Raw genomic sequence first — 25,012 nt, forward strand, 5'->3', positions numbered from 1 at the left:
ATCTAAATACAAAGTTGTGCAGAGTATGTTACAATCGGCCCGCCCGACTTTAGACTTTCTTTGCATTTTTATATTTTACTATAATTGTGTTACGTCCCATAACGTTAGATTTAAATTTTAGGTACAGAGATTTTCTAGAAGTATATACAATTTTGTCTAAATCGATTCAGATTCAAATTCATGCATATGGGAATATAACCCTTTATAATAATTTTCGTCCACAAATACATATACTGTCGGTATCTTCTCATATTATGATGGGTATTTATATCATTATTTTATTTATTAAACATTGCCCTAAATTTGAAATAAAGAGTTTAATTGGTATAAATGCGAAATTAAGACCTTTCTTGCACACATAAATAAATACGATACTTTATATCGATTCATATATATACCCCATATATATCCCCTCAATAGAACTACAAATTAGTGGTACTAAAATGAGATTTAGTTATATTACCCGGAGTCGAGTCCGGAGTCGGAGTCGGAGTCGAGCTGATGAAAAATGCTGGAGTCGGAGTCGGAGTCGGAGTCGAGCAAAATTGGCTCGACTCCACAGCCCTGGTTGTGACAAACATGTTACATTGTCACCATTCAAAAATAACATTTTGCTCTTGAAACATGGTTGAGGTGATCATATTCCTTCTCTGGGTGTATAAGGGACCAAAAACGCAAAATTTTAAACTAAAATTTACATTTGCTTTTTGGACTTTGTATATAGAAGATGCGCCATGGTCAATACCACATTCTCTTTTTTTTGTCAAATTTAATTCTCTTTGACTGTTTTTATACCCTACACCATAGGATGGGGTGTACATTAACTTTGTCATTCCGCACAAGTAGTTGTTATTGATGTAGGTCGGATGGTATTGAAAATGGGTCATATCGGACCACTTTTACGTATAGCCCCCATATAAACCGACCCCCCGATTTGGCTTGCGGAGCCTTTTGGAGGAGCAAAATTCATCCGATTCGGTTGAAATTTGGTACATGGTGTTAGTATATGATCTCTCACAACCATGCAAAAATTGGTCCAAATCGGTTCATAATTACATATAGCCCCCATATAAACCGATCCCCAGATTTGGCTTGCGGAGCCTCTAAGAGAAGCAAATTTCATCCGATCCGGCTGCAATGTGGGACATGGTGCTAGTATATGGTCTTTAACAAACATGCAAAAATTAGTCCACATCGGTCCATAATTATATATAGCCCCAATATAAACCTTTTCGACCCTCTAAGAGAAGCAAATTTCATCCGATCCGGCTAAAATTTGGTACATGGTGTAAGTATATGGTCTCTAACAACCATGCAAAAATTGGTTCACATCATAAACAGATTCCCTGATTTGACCTCCGGAGCTATTGGATTAAAAAATTCATCCGACCCGGTTGAAATTTGGTACGTGTTGAAATTTGGTAAATTGCGCTAGTATATGGCCGCTAACAACCATGCCAAAATTGGTCCATATCGGTCTATAGTTATATATAGCCGATCCCCAAAAATAATCTACCAAAATTTTATTTCTATAGAAAATTTTATCAAAATTGTATTTCTATTTTATTAGCATACAAAATTTTGTCAAGATTTTATTTCTATAGAAAATTTTGCTATAGAAAATTTTTCAAAATTTTATTTCTATAGAAAATTTTGTCAAAATTTTATTTCTATAGAAAATTTTGTCAAAATTTTATTTCTATAGAAAATTTTGTCAAAATTTTTTTCTATAGAAAACTTTATCAAAATTTTATCTCTATAGAAAATTTTGTCAAAATTTTATTTCTATAGAAAATTTTGTCAAAATTTTATTTCTATCTAATATTTTGTCAAGATTTTATTTTTATAGAAAATGTCAAAATTTTTTTGACATTTTTGTCTAGATTTTATTTCTATAGAAAATTTTGCTATAGAAACAACCATGCCAAAATTGGTCCATATCGGTCTATAGTTATATATAGCCGATCCCCAAAAATAATCTACCAAAATTTTATTTCTGTAGAAAATTTTGTCAAAATTTTATTTCTATAGAAAATGTTGTCAAAATTTTATTTCTATAGAAAATTTTGTCAAAATTTTATTAGTATACAAATTTTTGTCAAGATTTTAGTTCCATAGAAAATTTTGCTATAGAAAATTTTGTCAAAATTTTATTTCTAAAGAAAATTTTGTCAAAATTTTATTTCTATAGAAAATTTTGTCAAAATTTTATTTCTATAGAAAATTTTGTCAAAATTTTTTTCTATAGAAAATTTGGTCAAAATTTTATTTCTATAGAAAATTTTGTCAAAATTTTATTACTATACAAAATTTTGTCAAAATTTTATTGCTATAGAAAATTTTGTCAAAATTTTATTTCTATAGAAAATTTTGTAAAAATTTTATTTCTATAGAAAATTTGGTCAAAATTTTATTTCTATAGAAAATTTTGTCAAAATTTTATTACTATACAAAATTTTGTCAAAATTTTATTGCTATAGAAAATTTTATCAAAATTTTATTTCTATAGAAAATTTTGTCAAACTGAATTATTTACGTATTTAATCGGCCTTTCTGTTTAATAGATACCCCGTATGGACTAACTTACAATTGAGAAGACCGTGTTAAGAACTTTTAAGACACCTTTCCAACGGCAAGTGTTACCGCAATTCGAGTAATTTGATATTGGATGACAGTATCTAGTACAAGTTTCTATGCAATCCAAGGTATAGGGTACATAAGATTCGGCCTGGCCGAACTTACGGCCATATATACTTGTTTCATTTGTGTTAACTCCAGTGTTCATCGTTGTGTCATTGCCATTATTAAGGACTAATTTTTAGGTTTGCACATAAATCACTTATCCTCCACTGGTAAGAGTTCTCTATTTATTTTTATCCCAATTTTCATTTCCCCTAAAATAATAAAAAGCAATTTGTAGTAGTAAACACAATGGAAGTGATAGCGGAAATACACAAATCATTGTCATATATGAAATACCATTCCAAACTACCTCTCTTTCCCCTAAGGAATCCTGTTTTTTTTTTTCTTTCGAAAAACAAAAACACCAAAAGCAATTGCATAAACAGACCAAAAGCCAAAAACGGCTATGAATCCTTGTATAAGGACTATGTCATGCCAATGCAAGTGTTAATAAACATCGATTTTGAAACAGCCAAAACTGAATTCGCAAGATAACAAAATAACACGAAATGAAGCTGATTGAAGTTGAACACTCATCTCTATTCGATTAATAGGACACAAATACGAAGCACGGTGGTGCATTGCTACCGACACAATGCATTTTGTTATGAGATGTAGGAGTATAAAGGCGATAGCCCGAAAACAATGTGGTAGCTGAATCACAAAGGACATAACAAAAACGAATGGTGGCAAAAGCAGAATTGTAGGAAAACCATCCCTTAAGTGAATTTTGTAGTTAAAGATAAATCTGGCATGAGATTCTTCCGGATTCATATTTAGAGTGAGGGAGGGTATCGGTTATGGATGTAAATCGAAACTGTGAGGAAAAATAACGGAAATTTACTGTGTAACGGACATGCATTTGTAATCTATATTGAACGAAATAAGAACGTTTTTGTCTAGTTTCCTATGTCGCTACAGTCTTTTGTATTGTTTTCATGGACTTGTTCGAATTTAGATAACCATATAATTGAAATTTAATTTTATGGCATATTTAGTTGACTTTTCTATGCGACACTACATTTACTAATTAATTATACACTAAAAAAAAGTTTACTTGGATCCAAAGATTTTGACCTTCCCTTAAAGATTTTGGTATTGATTCCGAGCCAAAGATGCTGCTTCTTTAAAATAAATAAATTTTTAGCGACCTATCTGGTTTTAAATCTAGGACCAGTAAAATTAAAATTATGATACAGATCTCATATATCAAATGTTCATTTTCTTTTCACGGTTTATTAATAAAGGTACTCACGTACAAACAAATGCCATTTTAAAAATCAAAATTATAACGTATACTTCAAAGTAAAAAATGTTTTCGTAAATAAAAAAAAAAACGTTAAACCAAAGACGTTTAATCCTCAATATAAGACTTAGCCTATATTTGAAGCATTTTTATCTTAAATCTAAAGTTTCAATATTTCAGTTAATTTAATGACAATTTCTTTAAATCAACAAGTATATACGGCCGTAAGTTCGGCCAGGCCGAAGCTTATGTACCCTCCACTATGGATTGAGTAGAAACTTCTACTGAAGACTGTCATCCACAATCGAATTACTTGGGTTGCGGTAACACTTGCCGATGGCAAGGTATCTTAAAACTTCCTAACACCGTAATATATACCACATATGGACTATGTGGTATTTACTAAACTAAAAAAGACCGATTAAATACGTATATAATTAAGTTTAAAGTTTCTATAGAAATAAAATTTTGACAACATTTTCTATAGAAATGAAATTTGGAAAAAATTTTCTATAGAAATAAAATTTTAACAAAAATTTCTATAGAAATAACATTTTGACAAAATTTTCTATAGAAATAAAATTTTAACAAAATTTTCTATAGAAATAACATTTTGACAAATTTTCTATAAAAATAAAATTTTGGTAGATTATATTTTGGCTTGAGTGGCAACCATGATTATGAACGGATATGGACCAATTTTTGTGTGATTCGAGATCGGCTATATATAACTATAGACGGATATGTAATTTTGGTATGGTTGTTAGCGGCCATAAACTAACACCACGTTGCAAATTTTAACTGGATCGGATGAATTTTGCTCCTCCAAGAGGTTCCGGAGGTCAAATCTGGGGATCGATTTCTATGGAGCCTTTATATATTTATGGACCGATATGGACAAATTTTGGCATGATTATTAGCGGCCATATACTAACACCACGTTGCAAATTTAAACCGAATCGGATGAATTTTGTTCCTCCAAGAGGTTCCGGAGGTCAAATCTGGGGATCGGTTTATATGGGGGCTATATATAATTACGGACCGCTATGGACCAATTTTTGCATGGTTGTTAGAGATCACATTCTAATACCACGTTCAAATTTCAGCTGGATGGGATGAATTTTGCACTTCCAAGAGGCTCCGGAGGACAAATCTGGTGATCGGTTTATATGGGGGCTATATATAATTATGGACCAATTCTTGCGTGGTTGTTAGAGACCGTATACTAACACCACGTACCAAATTGCAACCGGATCGGATTAATTTTGCTCCTGCAAGAGGCTCCGAAGGTCAAATCTGGGGATCGGTTTATATGGGGGCTATATACAATTATGGACCGATGTGGACCAATTTTTGCATGTTTGTTAGAGACCATATACCAACACCATGTACCACATTTCAACAAGATCGGATGAAATTTGTTTCTCGTTGAGACTCCGCAAGCCTAATCTGGGGATCGGTTTATATGGGGGCTATATATAATTATGGACCGTTGTGGACCAATTTTTGCATGGTTCTTAGAAACCATATACCAAGACCATGTACCAAATTTCAGCCTGACCGGATGAAATATGCTTCTGTTAGAGGCTCCGCAAGCCAAATCTGAGGATCAGTTTATATGGTGGCTATACGTAAAAGTGGACCGATATGGCCCATTTGCAATACCATCCAACTTACATCAATAACAACTTGTGCCAAGTTTGAAGTCGATAGTTTGTTTCGTTCGGAAGTTAGGGTGATTGCAACAGTCGGACGGACGGATATCCTTAGATCGACTCAGAATTTCACCACGACCCAGAACATACACTTTATGGAATCTTAGAGCAATATTTCGATGTGTTAACAGGTTGGCTGATAAGTCCCCGGTCTAACAAAGAAAAACACATTTTTTTGTCAAAATTCGTTTTCATTATTCAACATAGTTCCCTTCAAGAGCGATACAACGATTATAACGCCCTTCCAATTTTTTGATACCATTTTGGTAGTACTACTTCGGTTTTGCACCAAAATAGGCCTCAGTTTCGGCGATCACCTCTTCATTGTGTCCAAAATGTTTCCCTGCGAGCATCCTTTTGAGGTCTGAGAACAAGAAAAAGTCGTTGGGGACCAGATCTGGAGAATACGGTGGGTGGGGAAGCAATTCGAAGCCCAATTCATGAATTTTTGCCATCGTTCTCAATGACTTGTGGCGCGGTGCATTGTCTTGGTGGAACAACACTTTTTTCTTCTTCATATGGGGCCGTTTCGCCGCGATTTCGACCTTCAAACGCTCCAATAACGCCATATAATGTTTTTTTCCTTCTCAAGATAATCGATAAAAATTATTCCATGCGCATCCCAAAAAACATAGGCCATTACATTGCCAGCGGACTTTTGAGACTTTCCACGGACGGTTCACCGGTCGCTGTCCATTCAGCCGACTGTCGATTGGACTCGGCAGTGTAGTGATGGAGCCATGTTTCATCCATTGTCACATATCAACGGAAAAACTCGGGTGTATTACGAGTTAACAGCTGCAAACACCGCTCAGAATCATCAACACGTTGTTGTTTTTGGTCAAATGTGAGCTCGCTCGGCACCCATTTTGCACAGAGCTTCCGCATATTGATGAATGATATGACCAACACGTTCCTTTGATATCTTTAAGGCCTCTGCGATCTCGATCAACTTCATTTTACGGTCATTCAAAATAATTTTGTGGATTTTTTTTTGATGTTTTCGTCGGTAACCACCTCTTTCGGGCGTCCACTGTGTTCACCGTCCTCCGTGCTCATTTCACCACGCTTGAATTTTGCATACCAATCAATTGTTGTTGACTTCCCTGGGGCAGAGTCCGGAAACTCATTATCAAGCCAAATTTTTGCTTCCACCTTATTTTTACCCTTCAGAAAACAGTATTTTATCAAAACACGAAATTCCTTTTTTTCCATTTTTTCACAATAACAAAAGTTGCTTCACAAAAGACGCTTTATCTCACAAACTAATTGACTTACAGACGTCAAATTTTGACACGAATCATTTGAAGGTTGGTAGTATATAAAAATAATATGCATTTAATACTAGCGACACCATCTATGTGTCAGACCGGGGACTTATCAGCCAACTTGTTACAAACGGAATGACAAAGTTAATATACCCCCCATCCTATGGTGGAGGGTATACAATTTTTGTAAGGAAATATTATAAAGTTTATCTTAATTACAATTTCATTATTTTAACGAAATTTGTCCTTAGTAATTTGTAAATTGCACATCCTAAAATTTAGGTTACGTAATCTTTAATATTATGTAAATATTCTTTCAGTGTAGGAAATTTGGTCGAAGTTTACTTTTTATAGGAAGTTTTGTCGAAATTTGAAATTTATAGGAAATTTCGTCGAATGTAATATTTATAGGATTAATACTAATACTACTACTGCGACGAAATTTATCGTTGAGAACAAATATGAACTGAACAAGTCCGTAGTTAAATAAACGCTAACTTTAACTTATATTTATTGCAAAAAAAATAGTTGTTTGTTGTTTTTTTTTTTCGAAATTTCCCACAGCCCAATGAAAATGTGCTTTTGTGAAGTTTCAAATATTTTATGAACTAAACATGGGTATAAAGCTCAATGACCGTACAGACAAGTTCAATATGAAATAAAACAGAAGTAATTTTTCGTACGATTCCCAAAAATAGTAAGATTCAACTATTGTGTGGTTAAAATTTCTTTGATTTGGTGTTCTTTACTTTAAGTTAATTTTTTTTCTAGAAAAAGGTGTAATTTCATGACTTGCATTTAAAAAGTACACCTGGGCATTAAATTTTCCAGGTTTTGTGGAAATCTCAAAATGTGGAACCCAATTTAGTTCAATTTCCCCCAAGGTAGTTCATTTTTCTTGTAAAACAATATACTGTTTTCTATGTGATCACCTCTTAGAGCAAAATATGGAACATTTTTGCCACAAAGGTCGTTAGCATAAGATTGTTGTCGAAATCAGATTAACATGTTACTTGTTCGCAATCTACAAATAACATTTTTTCTAAACTAAACGTTCATAATTGCAACCTAAACTTCTATGTAATTAAAGTTGCATTTATGCATAGGTTAGGTTACGTTAGGTGGCAGCCCGATGTATCAGGCTCACTTAGACTATTCAGTCCATTGTGATACCACATTGGTGAACTTCTCTCTTATCACTGAGTGCTGCCCGATTCTATGTTAAGCTCAATGACAAAGGACCTCCATTTTATAGCCGAGTCCGAACGGAGTTCCACATTGCAGTGAAACCACTTAGAGAAGCTTTGTAACCCTCAGAAATGACACCAGCATTACTGCGGTGGGATAATCCACCGCTGAAAAACTTTTGGTGTTCGGTCGAAGCAGAAATCGAACCCACGACCTTGTGTATGCAAGGCGGGCATGCTAACCATTGCACCACGAAAGCTATGTAAAGATATGCAGTTATGCATATTTTTACATGGCTTTCGTTATTCATCGCTCTCTCCCTTAGTTTTTCTCGCTCTCTCCCTTAGTTTTCTAAACATATATATGTTCATACGAAATTTCTAAATTAATTTATGTTTGCAAAAAATTTGAGTCCCATACATAAACTTTTTACACCGAAAGATATGAAAAACGGTCTTTTTCGTCCGTGTAGGAGTTTTTCATATTCCTTCTCTGGATGCAGCATACTAACTTTAAAATAGATCTGCTAAATTCATATCAACCTTTTTAGTAGGCTCATTTCAAATTAATAGCTCATAAAAGTGTTTCAGTATTTTGGATTATTTGATCTTAAATAAGTCGATGCACAAAGTTAATTCCATTGTTGACATTTGATTTGATACTTGGCAGTGACACTTTGACATTTTTTTAAGTGATATTAGGAAGTGAGTTACATGACATATTTTGAGACAATACTTTCTCTTGGCAAAGAACAAGGCTACCCTTCGTTTTCACACTCATACTCGTATACCCACTCCATATGCTATACGAATTAAGTGCAGTAAATATACTTAAATGCATATGTCTGACTTATTCCAACAAAAAATAAATTAAAGATTATTTTTGTGCATTCTCCAGCAAAACGAACAGAGGGCAAATAAATGTTTACTCTGCAGGATATCTAGGATGAATGGAATATCACTTACTGAGAACACCATGCATTCCACACATCTTTTGAATGCTCTTGCATACGATTCATTGTCACTCAATTTATCAAATCCTTAAATCTTTATACATTGAAGCCATCCGTCGTCTTAAGTGCGCCCGTATGTCCTTAAGTCTTGAGTAAATACGCACCATTGTTGGCTGAGTAAATGTTTATTCGTTCATTGTGGGGGCGGCCAATACAAGGAACATGGAAAATAATTCAAGATTTTAGGGGAGGATATCTGGTGCGGCTGGGGAGAAGGAAGGAATTCGACAGTGAACTGGTAAATAAATATCTTTTTGGTAAATAAACAATTTTTGTCAATAAACGAGGAATAATTCGTTTACTTTTTGTTTATTTTTATTTTTATTGCAATGCTATTAGTGGAATATAAGAGGATGTCCCATAAGGAAATGAATCTCAAATTTCTTATATTAAATTTTCATATTCACCAGCACACTTTATACAAAGTATACTATACAAATTGGGCAAGATAAAAGGGGAGGTGATTTACCCTTGTCTGCCTTACTTAAGTAAAGATAAAAATCCTTACATAACAGGTTGGCTGATAAGTCCCCGGTCTAACTAAGAAATACATATTTTTTTGTCAAAATTCGTTTTTATTAGTCAACATAATTCCCTTCAAGAGCGATACAACGATTATAACGACCTTCCAATTGTTTGATACCATTTTGGTAGTACTCCTTCGGTTTTGCCTCAGAATAGGCCTCAGTTTCGGCGATCACCTCTTCATTGCAGCCAAATTTTTTCCCTGCGAGCATCCTTTTGAGGTCTGAGAACAAGAAAAAGTCGCTGGGGGCCAGATCTGGAGAATACGGTGGGTGGGGAAGCAATTCGAAGCCCAATTCATGAATTTTTGCCATCGTTCTCAATGACTTGTGGCACGGTGCGTTGTCTTGGTGGAACAACACTTTTTTCTTTTTCATATGGGGCCGTTTTGCCGCGATTTCGACCTTCAAACGATCCAATAACGCTATATAATAGTCACCGTTGATGGTTTTTCCCTTCTCAAGATAATCGATAAAAATTATTCCATGCGCATCCCAAAACGCAGAGGCCATTATTTTACCAGCGGACTTTTGAGTCTTTCCACGCTTCGGAGACGGTTCACCGGTCGCTGTCCATTCAACCGACTGTCGAATGGACTCAGGAGTGTAGTGATGGAGCCATGTTTCATCCATTGTCACATATCGACGGAAAAACTCGGGTGTATTACGAGTTAACAGCTGCAAACACCGCTCACAATCATCAACACGTTGTTGTTTTTAGTAAAATGTGAGCTCGCGCGGCACCCATTTTGCACAGAGCTTCCGCATATTCAAATATTGATGAATGATATATCCAACACGTTCCTGATATCTTTAAGGCCTCTGCTATCTCGATCAACTACATTTTACGGTCATTCAAAATCATTTTGTGGATTTTTTTGATGTTTTCGTCGGTAACCACCTCTTTCGGGCGTCCACTGCGTTCACAGTCCTCCGTGCTCATTTCACCACGCTTGAATTTTGCATGCCAATCAATTATTGTTGATTTCCCTGGGGCAGAGTCCGGAAACTCATTATGAAGCCAAGTTTTTGCTTCCACCGTATGTTTTCCCTTCAGAAAACAGTATTTTATCAAAACACGAAATTCCTTTTGTTTCATTTTTTTTCACAATAACAAAAGTTGCTTCACAAGAGACGCTCTATCTCACAAACTAATTGACTTACAGACGTCAAATTTTGACACGAATCATTTGAAGGTTGGTACTATACAAAAATAATATGCATTTAATACTAGCGACGCCATCTGTGTGTCAGACCGGGGACTTATAGCCAACCTGTTACTTCTGAAGTGAAAAAGTAAGATGTTCGTTTACTATTTGGGTCTTTTTGTTTATTAGGCGTTACTGGCTTATCCACTTTGTAAAATTTTCCGGATTTGGGATTAAGATTTGGACTGATATGTAATGCAACAAAGTAAAGCCCTATTTTTTACTTTCTTTAATTTTTATTGTTCAAAAGCAAAAAATGTCAAAAATAATATCAAATTTTAGAATCAGTTTAGATTTGTTCAAATTGGCTACTTTTGACACGAATTATGGCCTTCAAATGGCCGAGTAAGCCATTCCAAGCTACATGAAAGTGTCCCTTGCGGTATTTCTTAGTACTAACCTTACTCTCTAAAATGCTTCAACGCGCAAGACTCAAACGTATTGAGATCCGAAGATTTTGATGATGGTATTGCGGTAGTAATGAAGAGATGAACCGTATTTTTAGATCATTTTTGGTTGACGCCAACTGAGTCCTGTAAGAATGTTCATCGCTTGTGGCCTGGGCTTCAACACTGTTTTTAGGACATTTTCCCGATAATATTCGGCATTTATTTTAACCCCACAGTCGATGAATACGAGCGGGGAGCGATCATCGACCCACGGCTCACACGATTACCATCGGTGGCCCTCGATTTCTGGTGGCCAGTGTGAGGCGGTCCGTTATAGCCCTCATATAAGCCGATATCCCGATTTAATTTCTTGATCTTCTAAAAACAATAGTTTTTACCCCATATGCCTGAAATTGGAAATCTAGAGGTATTTTAGGACCTCAAATTGTTGTGAAGAATATGGTGTGTATTGGTCCAAGTTTTGGTATAACCTTCATATCGAACGATCCTTCACATTGACTTCTGGGTCTTCTAAATGTCGTAATTTTTATTTGGATTTCCTGAAAATTGAGATCTAGAGGTGCTTTATGATCGCAAAGAAGTGTGCCGAACCGTAGTTTTTATTTTTGTCTGAAACTCGCTAAAGAGGTCAACATTCTTATTCACATTGAACCACTTTTATGTATAGCCCCCATATAAACTGAGCCCCAGATTTGGCTTTCGGGACCTCGTAGAGAAGCAATTTTCATCCGATCTGTCCATGTATTTGTTGTTCGCAGGATTTCGGTCGCAATTACGAGTATTAACCGATTTTGATGAAAGTTGGTATATGAATTTCTTCTTACACGAGGACGAACGGTATTGAAATTGGAAAAAATCGAATAAAATTTAGATATAGATTCCATATACATGTAGCACCCGATTTCGACAAATGGGGTTAAATTGCGCTCATTTATTAACCGATCGATTGAAATCGCTTCAGATTTATATATAGCTCCCATATATATGTATCGCCCGATTTTCCCAAATTTGGTCATAAGTCCTTTCCTATGGGAAATTGGTGCAAATTGCCACTGACAGACCTATCCCAGAACTGGTACCTGTGCTCCAGTTAGTTGCAATTTTTAAATAGTCGTAATTTATTTATTTCCCTACTCGCTTGATATTAAAATCTTAGATCCATTAAGATTTTAATATCAAGCATTTTCACATTTGGTGAAATAAAATTATCAGAATAACTTATTGTTCGAAATATTTCAAAATTTTTTTTTTTCATTTCGGGTTCGATTGGGATGCTCAAATTGAAACAGATTTCTAAGAGTTTGTCCGAGACTTGTTCCTGAGGACCTATCTATGGGATGCTCCTGCTAAATTGTCCCAGGACGAGTCCTTTGGGATGGGTCCAAGACGCGTCCTAAAATGTAAATTTACCCCTTCAATGACAAACCCATGTTAAAATTACCATTCCATACGTTTTGACCAGAACTGGGACTGCTCCATAAACACCAGGGACTAGTCCTGTACCGTTTCTGTGGTTGATCCATTTCCCGTAGGGTTATTTATCAACCGATCTTACTCAAAGTTGGCCAAATCTAATCTTCTATAGCACTATGTGTGCAAAAAATTATGGAAATCGGTTCAAATTTAAATATAGCTCCCATATACATGTATCACCCGATTATCCAAAATTTGGTCATAATAGCCTTATTAAGCGATCTTACTCAAATTTAGCACAAAGTAACCTTCGGTGGTATCAACCGATCCTGCAAATTATTGTCCAACCCGGTTCAGATTTAGATATATATGTAGCACCTGATTTTGAAAATTGCCCCTAATAACCATATTTTTGACAATAGTGGCCTCATTTATTAAACGTTCTTACTCATTTATTAACCTACTGTGGTATCAACCGAACATGTAAAATATCATGCAAATCGGTTCAGAATTAGATATAGCTCCCATATATATGCATCCTAAATTTGGTCACAATACTTTTAATTATTAAATTACTCAAATTACTTTATTATTAAATTACTCAACTTTCAAATTTTGAAGTATTAGCCGATCGTAACTACACTTACATGTAGCTCTTACATAAATATATTTCCCAAGATACACAAATTTGGATTTATAACCCACACTAATTGAGCGATTTCCTCGTTTTTATGTTAGTAATGAACTCAATATTAGTGGTATACTAACTCTGTAGGTGCGGTATCAACTATAGCTCCTAATATCAGACAGTTCTGTTCTGATTGTGATAAAACTGCCATAAACATGTACCCCTTAATGTTCTTAGATATGGAAATGCGGTTTATCTCGTAAACCTATACCATTGGTACCCCACAAACAATGTTTACTATTTCAGTAGGGGTGGTTTAGGCTATTATATAGTCGACCCCGCCCGACTTTCTACTTTACTTACTTGTTTTATAATGAAACATACTCTAAAAAACGTTTGAATTCGACTTGCATTCAAATTCTTGAAAACGGTCAAATATAAGGAGTTTTCATGACAGCGTGAAATGTTAGACGCCAATTTTGATAAAGTTGGGTCTGGACAACATTTAATTTTTTATCAATACAAAAATTGCCTAAAAAAGAAAATTTATATTTGTCAAAAACTAATACAAAACAATTTATTGACAGTTTATCGAAGGAATTTCTATGGAAAAAGTAGACTTGAAGTTTTTATACCCTCCACCATAGGATGGGGGGTATATTAACTTTGTCATTCCGTTTATAACACATCGAAATATTGCTCTCAGACCCCATAAAGTATATATATTCTGGGTCGTGGTGAAATTTTGAGTCGATCTAAGCATGTGCGTCCGTCTGTTGAAATCACGCTAACTTCCGAATGAAACAAGTTATCGACTTGAAACTTGGCACAATTAGTTGTTATTGATGTAGGTCGGATGAGATTTGAAATGGGCCATATCGGTCCACTTTTACGTATAGCCCTTATATAAACGGACACCCAAATTTAGCTTGCAGACCCTCTAAGAGAAGCAAAATTCATCTGATCTGGCCGAAATTTGGTACGTGGTGTTGGTATATGGTCTCTAACAACCATGCAACAATTGGTCCACATCGGTCCATAATTATATAAAGACCCCATATAAACCGATCCCCAAATTTGGCTTGCGGGGCCTCAAAGAGAAGCAAATTTCATCCGATCCGGATGAAATTTGGTACATGATGTTGGTAAATGGTCTCTAACAACCATGCAAAAATTGGTCCACATCGATCCATAATTATATATAGACCCCATATAAACCGATCCCTAGGATTTGGCTTGCGGAGCCTCAAAGAGAAGCAAATTTCATCCGGCTGAAATTTGGTACATGATGTTGGTATATGGTCTCTAACAACCGTGTACCCATATAAACCTATCCCCAGATTTGGCTTGCGGAGTCTCAACGAGAAGAAAAATTCATCCGACACGGCTGAAATTTGGTACATGGTGTTTGTATATAGTCTCTAACACTGATGCGAAAATTGGTACACATCGGTCCATAATTATATATAGCCTCCTTATAAACCGATACCCAGATTTGGCTTGCGGAACCTCTTGGAGGAGCAACATTCATCCGATTCGGTTTAAATTTGTAACGTGGTGTTATATATAGCTGATCCCCAATCACACAAAAATTGGTCCATATCGGTTCATATTCATGGTTGCCACTCGAGCCAAAAATAATCTACCAAAATTTTATTTCTATAGTAAATTTTTGTCAAAATTTTATTTCCATAGAAAATTTAGTCAAAATGTTATTTCTATAGAGAATTTTGTCAAAATTTTATTTCTATAGAGAATTTTGTCAAAATTTTATTTCTATAGAAAATTTTGTCAAAATGTTATTGCTATAGAAAATTTTTGTCAACATTTTATTTCCATAGAAAATTTTGTCAAAATTTAAATTCTATAGAAAATTTTATCAAAATTTTATTTCTATAGAAAATTTTGTCAAAATTTTATTTCTACAGAAAATTTTGTCCAAATTTTATTTCTATAGAAAATTTTGTCAAAATTTTATTTCTATAGAAAATTTTGTCCAAATTTTATTTCAATAGAAAATTTTGTCAAAATGTTATTTCTGTAGAAAATTTTGTAAAAATTTTATTTCTGTAGAAAATTTGGCTTGCGGAATCTCTTGGAGGAGCAAAATTCATCCGATTCGGTTTAAATTTGGAACGTGGTGTTATATATGTTATAGCTGATCCCCAATCACACAAAAATTGGTCCTTATCGGTTCATATTCATGGTTGCCACTCGAGCCAAAAATAATCTACCAAAATTTTATTTCCATAGAAAATTTTGTCAAAATTTTGTTTCCATAGAAAATTTTGTCAAGATTTTATTGCTATAGAAAATTTTGTCAAAATTTTATTTCCATAGAAAATTTTGTCAAAATTTTATTGCTATAGAAAATTTAGTCAAAATTTTATTTCCATAGAAAATTTTGTCAAAATTTTATTTCCATAGAAAATTTTGTCAAAATTTTATTTCCATAGAAAATTTTGTCAAAATTTTAATTCTAAAGAAAATTTTGTCAAAATTTTATTTGTATAGAAAATTTTGTCCAAATTTTATTTCTATAGAAAATTTTGTCAAAATTTTATTTCTATAGAAAATTTTATCAAAATTTTATTTGTATAGAAAATTTTGTCCAAATTTTATTTCAATAGAAAATTTTGTCAAAATTTTATATCTATAGAAAATTTCACCAAAATTTTATTTCTATAGAAAATTTTGTCCAAATTTTATTTCAATAGAAAATTTTATCTAAATTTTATTCCTATAGAAAATTTTGTCCAAATTGTATTTCAATAGAAAATTTTGTCCAAATTGTATTTCAATAGAAAATTTTGTCAAAATTTTATTTCAATAGAAAATTTGGTCAAAATTTTATTTCTATAGAAAATTTCACCAAAATTTTATTTCTATAGAAAATTTTGTCCAAATTTTATTTCAATAGAAAATTTTATCAAAATTTTATTCCTATAGAAAATTTTGTCCAAATTGTATTTCAATAGAAAATTTTGTCAAAATTTTATTTCAATAGAAAATTTGGTCAACATTTTATTTCTATAGAAAATTTTGTCAAAATTTTATTTCTACAGAAAATGTTTTCAAACTTAATTATATACGTATTTAATTGGCCATTTTGTTAGTTTAATATATACCACGTATGGACTAACTTACAATTTAAAAGACGGTGTTAGGAAGTGTTAAGATACCTTGCCATCGGCTAGTGTTACCACAACCCAAGTAATTCGATTGTGGATTACAGTATTTAGTAGAGTTTTCTACACAATCCATGGTGGAGGGTAGATAAGCTTCGGCCTGGCCGAACTTACTGCCGTATATACTTGTGTTTTTTTTTTTTTAATGGTGTTTTCTTTTCTGAAAAAAGTGCTTTGCCGTCATTTTGTCTGTACAGAATGCGCATTTTTAAAATGCTACCAGCAACCTAAAAAATGCTATCATTTCAGCGGGCAGAAAAGAATTCAAAGAAGGAAACAGGGCAATCGCAGCACTCTCGTTTGTTGGCAGTGCTGAAAATGCCCATAATTTGCCTCTATGCGTGGCACTATTTTCACAACAGAATTCGAAGCCTTTTCGCACTTTTGTTTGTTTTTTATAGAAAAAAAGTACATTTTCCGGACAAAATGCAAAAAAGTGCGCATTTTTTACAAGAAAAGAAAACGCCATAAGTGTTTTTTATATGGGAGTAAGTGTTTTATATAGGTTTACGTATAGTAAAATACGTCGTAAATGTATGCCAAATATGTCCCAGTTTTCGACGGACGCTTCCTGCTGATGACCGTGTTGAATATTTTTGGCGTATGTTCGAAAAAAATCAGTTTTGCATTTTTTTAAGTCCGTTACGTATGCACTACTAAACAACCCGAGCTTTTGGCCTTTTTGGTATAATTAATATTAATTTGTTAAATCTCCCACCTTATTTCACTAGTATTCCAATATGACATTATTCTCCTTTTAGGAATAATTCTCCATGTTAGTACTTACATAAAGTTGTGTGCACAATTTATTTCTTACCTGAAAGTAAAAAAAAAAAAACGAAATTAATATCACTCTGTTAGCATTAACAACATAACAACATAACATCAGAGCATTAGATGAAATTATTCAATTACAAAATTTCAAAAAACTAAGTATTAAATTTTTGGCAAAATACAATCTTTGAATCTTGCCATAAATGCCAGCGGTTATTGAAAATCCAACATATTCCAAAACATTGTCACATATGCCAATAAATCATTCAATCACAAAGGTGCCACTCGAATATTGCAACGAAAAGGGAAAACTAAATTAATTTCAGATCAAAAACAGCATGTATTCCAAACATCTGACTTTATAGCAAAAGATTTGGTCAGAGTGTAAGAAGTAAGAAGAGGGTTGTTGAAATTTATTACTTTACGCAGTAATAAAAACGTTCTTAGAATTCCTATTGATGTGCGAATGAAATAAGCAAACTCTGTGAAAAAAGGGCAAATAAACTTCGATTTGCTTATTTACTGGGAATAGAACTTGGCATCATCCCAGAAGGCAGGGATGTAATTGTGCTCTTTGCCGGGGGACAATTGCGTGAGTACATATATTCTGCGTATAGGGCACTGAAAGGTGATGTATGTGTTGAGATGTTCAATCTTCACAATTTCTTTAATACAGACATAGGATTTTTTGATGATTTCTCAAGTGTGAAATTTGTTCAAAAATTACTTGATTTATTGTTGCCTGTTATGTCTTTTCGGCCTTTTTTTATCTATGGGTTGGAATACGATGAGTGTAAGTAGTCTGATTGATTTTGGTAAAGAATATTATATGATTGTACCGAAAAATCTGTAAGGTGATGACGAAATATTGCAATTTCTGGTTGAATATATAAAATTAATTATAATTTGTTTCCTAAAATCAAGTACGCAAAACTCAAATTTAAAAGAGAATTGTGTCTTAAATGTATCCTTACTTCACAGCCTGGTAAAATCCATTGTCCCTAAACCAATTTTACACCACTTTCGGATCAAAAACAAGTAAGTAAAGTTTAAAGTCAGGCGGGGCCGACTACAAGTATATTATAACCTTCACCACTTTGTAGACCAAAATTTGTGTTACCATCTCAACTCCTTCATGAAGTTGTATATTCCCATATACAAATATTTATATCTTAACCGATTTCGAGACAATTTTTTTTGGTACTTCTACAAAAATCTCTGGAACTAAAATTTATAACGGCTGATGCCCTGGGATGAAGCACAATGTTACTACAAAAATATGGGAAACATTTAAATCTGAACCAATTTTGAGGCAACTTCGCAAAAGCGTATTTATGATTTATCGGTCGATAGATGTGTATTAGAGTAATAGGAAAGTGTGAGTCATTTTTACAAGTTTTCGACTTAGCAGTGGCGATTTTATAAGGAAAATGTGGGTATTTTGGCTATATCGAAATCTGAAACGATTTTGAGGGCATATAAGTCCAAATCGGTCGAAAGATATATATGGGAGCTATATCTAAATCTAAACCGATTTGGCTGATATTTTGAATATTTTACGAGAGCCGCAAACCATTTGGCGGTACGAATTTTTAAATACCTCAATTATGACCAGATCGGTGATAAATATATATGGCAGCTATATCTAAATCTGAACTCAAAATCAATAGCGATTGTCTTTGAGTCAAAGTAAAACTCTGTGCCAAATTTGAGGGCGATCGGACTTAAACTGCGACATGTACTTTGCACACAAAATTACATATACAGACAGACGACCATCGCTAAATCGACTCAGAATTTAATTCTAAGACGATCGGTATACTAAACGTGATTCACGCGTTAATCACGTGAGTCGTGAACAAAATCTCGTGAATGTGTGTGAATGGGACTAAAATAAATATGTCGTGAATGAGCGTGCGTGAGAAATAAAATCGGTTCGTGAATGTGCGTGAATAAATTTTCTACAAAATCACGCTCACGAAAAAATCAAGATTCAATTAATACTCATACGTTATGTGAAATTAATTTAGCTCTCGAACTAACATATATCCTATTTTTGAATTTTGTTACCTTTGCTGAAAACCGCCTTTGCGACTGCCGCAAATCTCTCAACGAGATGGCTAAGCAGTACAATATTCACCTAATATGGGTTCCTGGTCATAGGAACATACCGGGGAACAGCGAAGCAGATGAGTTAGCCAGGCTAGGAACTACCTTACATATTCCAGAACTAGACTAGAATCTGTTGGTATGTGTTTGGCTACCTGCAAGCTCTTACTGCGTTAGAAGGCTGTCATGATGGCAAATGTTCGATGGGAGAATTGCAAGGGTTGTAACGACACCAAGCAAATATGGCCCCATTTAAACTTGAACCGCTCACTAGATATGCTAGTGTTCTCAAGACGTCAGATATCACTTCTGATATCTGCTATAACGGGTCGCTGCCTGATAGGCGAATTTGCAAAAACTATTGGTGCGAAGTATAATGGCTACTGTATGAGCTGTCATGATGCGGAGGAAAAGGAATCAATTAAACATCTCCTGTGTGAGTGTCCTGCATTTTGTCTAAGGCGTAAGCGAATTTTTGGGGCATACAGCTTTAGATTACTGGCGGACCTGGAAAACGTTAACTTATTCAGTCTATTAATGTTTTTGGAACAATCTGGTTGGTTCAACAAAATAATAGTGAAGGTTCAGTGGTTAAAACTAAAAGTGCCCATATGTACACCCACATTTTGCTTCAAGCATATATATTTTCAGGATTGGTCCAAACAAAATAATGTTTGTATTGTTCAAACATATAATGTTTCACCTTAGGGCATACACTGGTATGCTTAAATCAGATATATAATTTTCGAGAAAATAACATGGTTGCGACAAACATAAGCTACGATGAGTCCGTCGTAAAGGAAAACAAACCACTGCTGATGTTGTCGTTAGAATTGTTGTTGTGTCCTTGACACCAGTTTCAAATAGTTATCACAGTAGTTGTTGTTGACTAGAAACAAGACATTGTGTGATCGTTCACCAATCAGGTGAATTCAGCAATGCCTCTAAAAATAGATTTCAATCTGTTGTTGCAGTAATGTAATAACAAATTGAAATCGAAAAAATAAGATTAAGGGATTGTAGCTATATGAGAAGATGATGCACAGTGGTGGTGAAAAAATGATTCAACTTGGGAGAAATGATTCTCGTGTGTAATTTCCATAAGAAATTAGCACATAAGATCCAAATTGAATCAACTCACCCAGCCAGATCTTACTAGAGACTATGGAAATGTGGATTAGCCAACACTGAAACATATGTATGGTCAGGCTTGTATCTGGCATTTTCTTTTCAATAGCATAATAATACCAATTCCTTAATCTTCATGTCCAATTAGCTCACATTTAAAATTGTAATTAATGTAAGACTCTTACATTTAATTATGTCTAACACTGAAAGCGATTTCCGCCGAATTTGAGTACTTTTAGCAAATTGTATTAAATATAATTGAAAGCATTTACTGCAGACCGTTGAAATCTCTGTTCTTTGTGTAACCACCCATCGATGAATGAAATCATTATACGAGGGTGTTTCTTCGAACATTTTGGAAAGTAAGAAGCTATTACGGCGAAACCCTAAGAAATTGTTGCTAATGTAATATAAACCAAATGTTTGATTTCTCAAACATTATGCCCAAATGATGGCCTATTATTATGCATTCGATTCGCAAAGCTTTTTGAATGGGTCGAAGAAATTTCATGACGGCAATAACAAAAGTGTACCCAAAGTCATAAATCATTACTATCAATTTCTTTGAATTACTTGAAACTTTTATTGACATCTACTTAAAATGTATGCTTGCTATCTTCGTTTTCTTGAGTGATTCAATGTGGGGGTAGACTTAACATTTCTTATTATGGCAAAATTTAAGATGAACCAAATGAAACAAAATTATTTAGAAATAAAGGCAACCGTAATTATGTCCAAAGGAACTAACAGGTTGGCTGATAAGTCCCCGGTCTAACAAAGAAAAACACATTTTTTTTGTCAAAATTCGTTTTTATTATTCAACATAGTTCCCTTCAAGAGCGATACAACGATTATAACGACCTTCCAATTTTTTGATACCATTTTGGTAGTACTCCTTCGGTTTTGCCTCAAAATAGGCCTCAGTTTCGGCGATCACCTCTTCATTGCAGCCAAATTTTTTCCCTGCGAGCATCCTTTTGAGGTCTGAGAACAAGAAAAAGTCGCTGGGGGCCAGACATGGAGAATACGGTGGGTGGGAAAGCAATTCGAAGCCCAATTCATGAATTTTTGCCATCGTTCTCAATGACTTGTGGCACGGTGCGTTGTCTTGGTGGAACAACACTTTTTTCTTCTTCATATGGGGCAGTTTTACCGCGATTTCGACCTTCAAACGCTCCAATAACACCATATAATAGTCGCTATTGATGGTGTTTCCCTTCTCAAAATAATCGATAAAAATTATTCCATGCACATCCCAAAACACAGAGGCCATTACTTTGCCAGCGGACTTTTGACTCTTTCCACGCTTCGGAGACAGTTCAGCGGTCGCTGTCCACTCAGCCGGCTGTCGATTGGACTCAGGAGTATAGTGATGGAGCCATATTTCATCCATTGTCACATATCGACGAAAAAACTCGGGTGTATTACGAGTTAGCAGCTGCAAATACGGCTCTACACGTTGTTGTTTTTGGTCAAATGTGAGCTCACGCGGCACCCATTTTGCACAGAGCTTCCGCATATTCAAATATTGATGAATGATATGACCAACACGTTCCTTTGATATCTTTAAGGCCTCTGCTATCTCGATCAACTTCATTTTACGGTCATTCAAAATCATTTTGTGGATTTTTTTGATGTTTTCGTCGGTAACCACCTCTTTCGGGCGTCCACTGCGTTCACCGTCATCCGTGCTCATTTCACCACGCTTGAATTTTGCATACCAATCAATTATTGTTGATTTCCCTGGGGCAGAGCCCGGAAACTCATTATCAAGGCAAGTTTGTGATTCCACCGTATTTTTTTTCCCTTCAGAAAACAGTATTTTATCAAAACACGAAATTCCTTTTTTCCATTGTTTTTCAGTTGCTTCACAAAAGACGCTCTATCTCACAAACTAATTGACTTACAGACGTCAAATTTTGACATGAATCATTTGAAGGTTGGTACTATATAAAAATAATATGCATTTAATACTAGCGACGCCATCTATGTGTCAGACCATCTATGTGTGTTCTGAAAATGGTAATGATTTGACGCCAATGATTTCTTTCTTTAGTTTTAATTAATTTTTAGTTGAGAGAATGTAATTTCGAAATATGTGGTTAGAAAGTATACCAGGTGATTACTTTTTCCTTTTGGAAATCTCCAAAAAGTGGAATAAAATTTACTACACTTTCCGCACAAGGTAGTTCATATATCCCATCAAATAGTTTACTTTTTCTTCTGGGTAATCATTAAAAATTTCCATATGTTCCAGATTGGAAACAAAAATCCCAAAAAAACAAGTAAGTAAAGTCTAAAGTCGGGCGGGGCCGACTATATTATACCCTTCACCCCTATGTAGGCCAAAATTTGTGTTACCATCTCAACTACTTCACATTTTCTGGAAGCTATATAAAGGAGACAATTTTTTTACTTCTACAAAATCTCTAGAATTAAAATTTAAATCGGCTAACGCTATCCAGTTAATTGGAGGAAACTTCCATTGAAAATGGGTCTAAAATGTGTAACAGTCTACCATATTTCCCCAACTCTTGTGTACGTATAAATGGGAGCTATATATAATCTAAACCGATTTTGACTAAATTTGACATGTATAGTTAGAATAATAATTCTGCTATCTATGCGAAATTTCACGTAAAACTTTGGCCCCCCTGGTCATATGAGTGCAAATCGGACGGAAGATATATATGGTAGCCATATCTAAATCTGAACCGATTTCAACCAAATTTGGCACAATTACCGATACTACTAAACGTACTCCTTGTGCGAAATTTGAAGCAAATCACGGCAAAACTCTGGATTTTGAGGTCATATAAGTTCAAATCGGACGAAAGATATATATGGGAGCTATATCTAAATTTGAACCGATTTCAATCAAATTTACCAAGCATTGGTAGTATGTCAATTTTACCCTCTGTGCAATATTTCACGAACATCGGTAGTAAACTTTGGCCTGTGTGGTGATATGAGTCTAAATCGGACGAAAGATATATATGGGAGCTATATCTAAATCTGAACCGATTTGGCTGATATTTTGCAAGATTTTTGAGATTCATAAAATATTTGGACGTACGGTATTTCAAGAAAATCGGTTGATAAACACGCTAACTATGTCCAAATCAGGGATAAATATATATGGCAGCTATATCTAAATCTGAACCGATTTTTTCCAAAACCAATAGCGATTATCTCTGTCCCAAGAAACGGCCCTATGCCAAATTTGAGGACGAACGGACTTAAATTGCGAGCTGTACTTTGTGCACAAAATTACATATACACACAGACGGACGGACGGACAGACAGACGGACATCGCTAAATCGATTCAGAATTTAATTCTATGCCGATCGGTACACTAAAAGATGGGTCTATGACCAGTATTTCTTGGCGTTACATAGAAATGCACAAACTTATTATACCCTGTACCACAGTAGTGGTGAAGGGTATAAAAATCACGGTCCATAATTAAGTGAAACGAATCCAAAATGAATGAAAACAATAACTCCCATGAATTATTACTAATAAACCAATCAAGAACACCAAATACTGATTTCATGGCAACTGACAAGGTGTGACAAAATTATTTTAGATGTACCATGAAAATCCAAATCAGAAATTATTATAATCGTTGCATCCAAAACAAGGGGAAATTTTGAAGAAGAAAAAAAAAACGAAAAATCTCTATTCACAAAAGGGCGACCAATACAAAAATTAATCGTAAAAAAAAAACAAAACAAAATGAACTACAAGTCACCTCACCTCGCTGCCAAGAGATTATTGGACTGCAATGAAAAGTGAAATACTTTCACTAGGGAGATTTATCAAAAATAACAACACGTAGAGCCGCATACCAAGCGATGACGAAGAACAAGCCGCCATCATCACCATATCACCATTAACACCCAATGGCCATAGATGAGGAAAGGCCACAAAAAACACATGAGTCACGTGTTAGGTTTTCTTTCACTTCTCCAACCATACGTCCATCTATGGAGGGCATCAAATTTCATTGCAAGCAGATTGAATGAATATGGAACCGTTGTAGAGTTTTTGGTGTTAAACGAATAGGTAGTTGGGTAGGCGAAGGTAATGAATTGGTCTTAGACTGAAGTAAAAACCATCCCCCTTTTCATGGTTGTCAAGTCAGCCCTGTTTCAGCCATGCAATGCAATTCCATTCACACTACAACCATTTGGAACAGAAGTCTGTTTAATAATTTATTAGAGAAACCTTCGGATGGATAGCTAGCTGGGTGATGCCATCCTGCCATGCATGGTGGTGATGGTGGTTGTGCGTCTTCCGTCAGGATAAGTCTTTTGGATCAACTATGGCATAATATGTTGCACTATGAAAAAGGAAAACACTTTTCCCCCATTTTCCTTTTAATTTTCCAGATTGCTGAGTTTGTTGTTTCATTGTTGTGGAAGTTCCTCTAGAACTTCCTACTTTGGATGAGGAGATTGGAATTTGTTACTTTTTAATTAGCTCTGGGTTTTACACTGATCCTTCAGTATATGT

General features: G+C 34.6%; 1 protein-coding gene across 3 annotated transcripts in view; it reads right to left on the bottom strand.

Moving 5' to 3' along the window:
- Ptp4E (Protein tyrosine phosphatase 4E) overlaps positions 1 to 25,012 on the bottom strand; it is a 446,480-nt gene that overhangs the window by 310,409 nt on the left and 111,059 nt on the right. The window lies entirely within an intron of this gene.

Source organism: Haematobia irritans, chromosome 3 (assembly GCF_050003625.1).
Source record: "Haematobia irritans isolate KBUSLIRL chromosome 3, ASM5000362v1, whole genome shotgun sequence".
Classification (NCBI taxonomy): domain Eukaryota; kingdom Metazoa; phylum Arthropoda; class Insecta; order Diptera; family Muscidae; genus Haematobia; species Haematobia irritans.